Consider the following 6000-nt stretch of genomic DNA (forward strand, 5'->3'; position numbering starts at 1 on the left):
CCTGAGGATGGTGCCCACACCTGGAGTGACCACCTGTCAGGATGCCCAGCCCTCCACCCTCCCCAAACCCCAGCCCCACCCCTGCAGTATCCAAGGAGAATGCCAGGTGACACTTCCTTTGGAGGCAGAGAGAGACCCCTGGGTAGGCTGCCAGAGCACACCAGCCTGGGACAAATCGCTTTTTGTCTGGGAGTCTTAGTTTCCTCATCATTAACATCTTGAGTTTGGGTTAAATCTATGATTTCTGCAAAGAAGTGCCTAGAGCAGGGAGCGCCCTGAGCTCCTCGGATCCTATGATTCCATGATTTTTATTTTTTAATTTTATTTATTTATTTATTTTGTGGCTGCACCACAAGGCTTGTGGGATCTTAGTTGCCCAACCAGGGATGGAACCCGGGCCCTGGGCAGTGAAACCAAGGAGTCCTAACCACTGGACCTCCAGGAGATTCCCCTATGATTTTGATTTTGATTTTATTTATTTTTATTTACCATGATCACTTTAATTTTTTTTAATTTTTTATTTTATACTGGAGTACAGTTGATTCACAATGTTGTGTTAGTCTCAGGCGTATGGCAAAGCAATTTACTTATACGGATTCATGTATCTATTCTTTTTCAGATTCTTTTCCCATATAGGTTATTACAGGGTATTGAGTATAGTTCCCTGTGCTATACAGTAGGAATTTCATGATTTTTAGATAAAAGGTGAGGAGCAGAGATGTGAGAAAAGATTTTGACACTTGCCCTAAGGCAAAATCAGATAGAAGCTGTACGTGGGTTCCAAGCATGTTGGGTTGTAGGTGGGATTTTGTTGGTAGGTATTTATTAGTTCAAGCAGCCCGGAAATTGTGAAATACATGCTATCTCTGTACAGAACTCCCTAAACCCAGCAGTCCTACCTGAGCGTTTTTTTCAGCCACCAGACACTGCTGCCAATGTCTCCAACCCCGAAGGATTCAGTATATGGAAATACCATCAGCAGCTGCAGTTAGAATAGCCACTGCTGTCTTATTACCACCCAGGAGGCTGTGGGTGTGTGGCCTAAGACCCTGATTTCCAGCTCAACCAAAGCCAGAATCGGGGAGTAATCAACAGCAAGTGTGCGCAGAGCGAAGGCCAGAGGGGAGGGAGGTGCCATGGAAACGCCCCAGGCTCAACTGGGAAACCCGTGGGCTTAGGCAGGTCACTTCCCAGTTCTTCCCTTCCCTCTCCCGCTGCCCACAACCTCTGCCCCAATAGGCTCTGGGCTCACATCCCCTCCCTGCCTCACCCTTGCTATCAGCTACTCCATTTTTTCAATGGATATGTTAACAAGAATATTTTCAACCATGACTAGTTACAAGGCAGTGTTCTTGACACTTGGGATGATTAAAAAAATGAATCATAATAGGGCTCCTGTCCTAGAGTGTTAAAAGCCTAAGAAAGGTAGAAAACTGCAGTCTAGGGACCTTCCCTGGTGGCTCAGTCGTTAAGAATCTGCTTGCCAATGCAGGGGACAGGGTTCAAGCCCTGGTCCAGGAAGATCCCACGTGCCGCGGAGCAACTAAGCCTGTGCGCCACAACTACTGAGCCCGCGTGCCACAACTGCTGAAGCCTGCGCGCCTAGAGCCTGTGCTCCGCAACAAGAGAAGCCACCGCAATGAGAAGCCCGCGCACCACAGCGAAGAGTAGTCCCCGCTCGCCGCAACGAAGACCCAATGCAGCCAAAAAAAAAAAAACCTGCCATCTATTAAACTTCTTCCACGAGCCAGGGACTGTTGTGCGAGATGCTTTCACGTGTTATATCACCGAATTCTGTAACAGCCCCAAGACACAGAGTTGCTGATGCTGCCGTGTTTAATAGAAAACAAGCTCTGAAAGCTGTCAGTGACCACGCAGCTGAGAGTGTGGGAGTGGGAGCGCTTCGACCTGTGCCTTCCCCTGGGAGGAGAGCGAAGGCACGCAGAAGCAACCATATTTCATGGTAGAAAGCGGTGCTGGGGCAAGGATGTAGCTCAGATGGGTCGCTAAGGCATTTCACAGGAGAGAGGCACCGCTCCCAGGGAGCGTGGTGTGCCCCGTCGGCTGGCTGGTACAGCTACAGGCTCACAAAGTTCTCCACTCTCCCTCTGGGCGTGTTTATCCCATGGGAATGAGCAATTGCTACAGATCAGGGCTTGTTTTGTTTTGTTTTCTTACCAGTTCACCTCCCTTCCAGGTGAGAAGAGCCAGCAGGAGACTCTGCAGAGCAGGCCCTACGTGAGCTGCATTTGAAAGCAGGAGTGAGGTGCACGCACAGTGGGCAGTGCTGCTGGGGAGGGAGAGGATCCCAGGGCACAGTGGGGATCCTGTCTGGCTGGAGGAGCCTGGGAGAAGAGAAGGTGTAGACAATGTTGGAAAGGAAAGATTCTGAAAGGCCTTGAGGGTTAGTACAAACCAAGAGTCAGCCGTGCCTGCCCTTGTCAGGGGTTGCTGTCTCACCCTCTGGCTGCTCCTCTGGTCTCTTCTATCTGCTGGGGCTGGAGGGGGGTGATGGGGGCAGGGGGTGGTCCACACTGCATCTTCCAGCTCCCTGGCAGGACCCGCAATAGTCAGCCCTGTTGGAAGATGAGCAGGAAGAGGAGAGAGCGTCTGCTTCTGGCTGGTCCAGCGTGGCCCCGGCTAGTGGTTGCTGGAAGTTGCTAGCACTGGCCATTTGCTAGTGAGGGTGGGGGGATTCTGGGCCCCAGCAGCCCAGGGTGAGGAGGCATCTTTGCAAAGATCCGCCCCCCGGAATCAAGCCTCTTTTCTGGGCTGCCCCCGAGCTGACCGCCAGGGGCATCCCCAGCTTCTGACCGCTGGGCATCACCCGTTCTTCCTGCTTCTCCAGAATCCCTCCTCTTTGTGCTGTTCTCAACCCTGCAACAGCCCTGAGCCCAAACTCCCATACTGAATGCCGTCTCTTTGAAAGACTTAGAGTAGTTTTCCTGACTAGACCTGGGCCGACACATCTTCCTCTAAGCAATCTGAGAAAGAGGCATTGGCCTCAGGTTAGCTCCTGAGCTGCCCGTCATGAAGCTGCTCCTCTGAGCCGTGCCAGCGCTGCTGTGGGTCACTGCTGTGCTCCTGCTGGCCCCCGGCCGTAATGCCTGCCCTGGAGTCCCGTTCTAGAGGGTATGACTCCCACGGGTCTCAGGAGGTGGGCCTCATTGCCCTATTGCCTTGTTTCCCAGTCCACTGTCACACCAGGATGAGATAGTGCATTAGACCAGGGGTCCTCGACCCCCGGGATCTAATGCCTGATGATCTGAGGTGGAGCTGATGTAATAATAATAGAAATAAAGGGCACAATAAATGTGATGCACGTGAATCATCCCGAAGCCATCCCCCGCCCCGTGTCCTTGGAAAAACTGTCTTTCATGAAAACGGCCCCCGGTGCCAAAAAGGGTGGGGGCCGCTGCGTTAGACCTTACCTCCGGCTTGGGACACGGGAGGGTTTAACATCCCAGCAATGAAAATAACTCAAAATCGCATCTCTACATTCCCATGCCTGAGTCTATTTTGAAAAAGCAGTTTCTTTTGGGACTTCCCTGGCAGTCCAGTGGTTAAGATTCCTTGCTTCCACTGCAGGGGGCGTGGGTTCGATCCCTGGTTGGGGAACAAAGATCCTGCATACCCTGTGGCGCAGCCAAAAAAAAAAAACTTTATTTTTAAGAAGTTTTAGATTTGCAGAAACATTGAGACGATAGTCCAGAGAGTTCCTATAGAGCCCCACCCGTTTCCCCCTATTATGAGCATCTTGCATTCGAATAGGATTTATGTCACTTCCTATCAAGGCTTCATACTGTCCGCATGACCTGTGGCTGTTGATGTTGACCTTGATCTCCTGGCTGAGGTCGTGTCTTTCAGGTGTTCCTCTTTTTTCCCCTTTCCGTTCTGTCCCCCTTGGAAGGAAGTCACGGAGGACAGACAGCCCTCAGTAAGGAGCGGGGCGTTTTGCTCCGCTTCCTTGAGGCTGTGGTGTCTACAAATCACTTGGAATTCTTCATGAGGGGAGATTTGTCTCTTCTCCCCCGGTTATTTAGTCACTTACACATTTATTTGTATCAGTAAGGACTCATGGATATTGATTCTATCCTTTGAGGTATAATGCCATACTACTTTGTTAATTCTCTTGGCTCAAATTATTCCAGCCTGAGTGCTGGGAGCTCCAGTACCCCCACTGATGTACCCTCATCATTGTAGTTGTGGATTTTTTTTTTGAGCATTTCCTTACTTTCTGGTGCTATTAGACACTCCAGGCTCATGTGGTGTGTTTCCTGCCTCAGCCCTAGAGACCCTGTTTCTCCAAGCAGCCCTGGTTCCTTCTGCTGGAGAGCAGTCTAGACACCGAGATCTCGGGCTCCGTGTCCTCATAGCCTGGGTGTTGCTGTGTCTGGGCCTTTGCCGCCGACAGAGTGGAGACGTGTGTGTACACGACCCTGTGCATAGTCACATGTCAGTACATGTTACTACAGGTAGTGATCTGTGTCTAAACAGGAGTCCACCCCGATGTCTCCAGCTGTGCTCGTTGCCACGTGGGTCTTGCTGAGCTGTGACTCCTACTCCAGCAGCGAGAAACCTGGCCGCACCATCCACCACCCGTGTAAGTAATTGTCCGGTTTCAGTACACAGTACACATGGAGGAGTTCTGTGACCTCCTAGTTGCTGGCCATCCGTGCAGGCGTCCGTCCCTCCCCACCCCGGCGTGCGCACGCACACACACACACACACACACACACACACACACCCCTTTCCTCTCCTCTGTCCTCTGCTCTCCCACCTCCCCAGCCCCTGCTCCACCTCAACCCTGGAATTCCTGCTTATTTCTATGCTGTGCAGTTTATTTCCCCTCCTAGCTAGCGGCCCCATCGTCCTCATGTAAACCTGCTAATAAAAGTGTCTTTCTGAGCAAATATAGTTCCCTCCCTAAGAAATACTCTGGTGTCACCCTTAAAATATCTTCTTAAGCCTGATCAGAATAAGCATCTGGGCTCTTAGACAGTGGGAGTGACTGTCCACCCCCGGGCAGCAGCCCCCATAGTCCAGGCAGGCTTCCTGGAGGTGGTGTCCGGAGTGAAAACAGTCACAGGAGAGGCACCTGGCGTAGAAGTCAGGTACAGCAGTCCAGGTGGGCAGGAACAGGAAAATGCTAGCAGTCCTGGTGGAAAGGGCGTGCAGACACATTTGAGGATTATTTCAGAAGTAGAACAATTGAAGTTCTAGTTGACTGTAGAGAGCAAAGGGGAAAGGATTAATCTGTAGGACTCTGGAGTCATATGCCAGGTGACAGGTCCTCCTGAGGACCTCAATGAGACTGAAGGTATTTTTCCTCTTAGGTGTTTGTGTTTCAATGAGACCCTGGACAAGAGTTCAAGTTGGCACAGAGGTTTCAGATGCACACCAATCAGGCAGGAATGTAGCATATGCCTGGAGCTCTGAGTTTGGAAGGGCTCCTGCATCCAGACGCAGCAGGAAAAGTGCTGTGATGTTGGTGATACCTGCATGACTCTGGGGGGACAGGGCCTGGGAGACCCGTGACGCTCGGTTGTCCTGGTTCTATCTGCAGTTCCTTCCAGTTCAGGAATTTTGTGCTGAATTTCAAGTACTAAACCCTGCTATTGGAGGAAAAGCCTCCGTATCGTAGCCTGCAGGCGGCTCATTTCTTGTCTCGTCTCAGGCCGGTCCTGTGTCCCAGACCAAAAGAACCAGGAGCTAGACAAGGCGCTGGAGGAGGGTCTGGTAACAGTAGGGCCTCAGAACCAACCTGGGCTCTGCTCAGAGCGCTGTTGGACCAGCAAGAGCGAAGCAATCGGTTAATTGTGGATTAGGCATAACCACTACTAAGCCGTGCTTTTCAGACCTTATGATACTTTAAGTCGTGCAGAAGGAGGCTTAAAATGACATTTTTTAGGCACAAAGAGCAGTCAGGAGAGAAGAACATTCTGTGTGCATGCATGTGTGTGCATGCCAGTATGCACATGCAAGGGGTATTCAGAAGTA

Source organism: Eubalaena glacialis, chromosome 14, assembly GCF_028564815.1.
Source record: "Eubalaena glacialis isolate mEubGla1 chromosome 14, mEubGla1.1.hap2.+ XY, whole genome shotgun sequence".
Classification (NCBI taxonomy): domain Eukaryota; kingdom Metazoa; phylum Chordata; class Mammalia; order Artiodactyla; family Balaenidae; genus Eubalaena; species Eubalaena glacialis.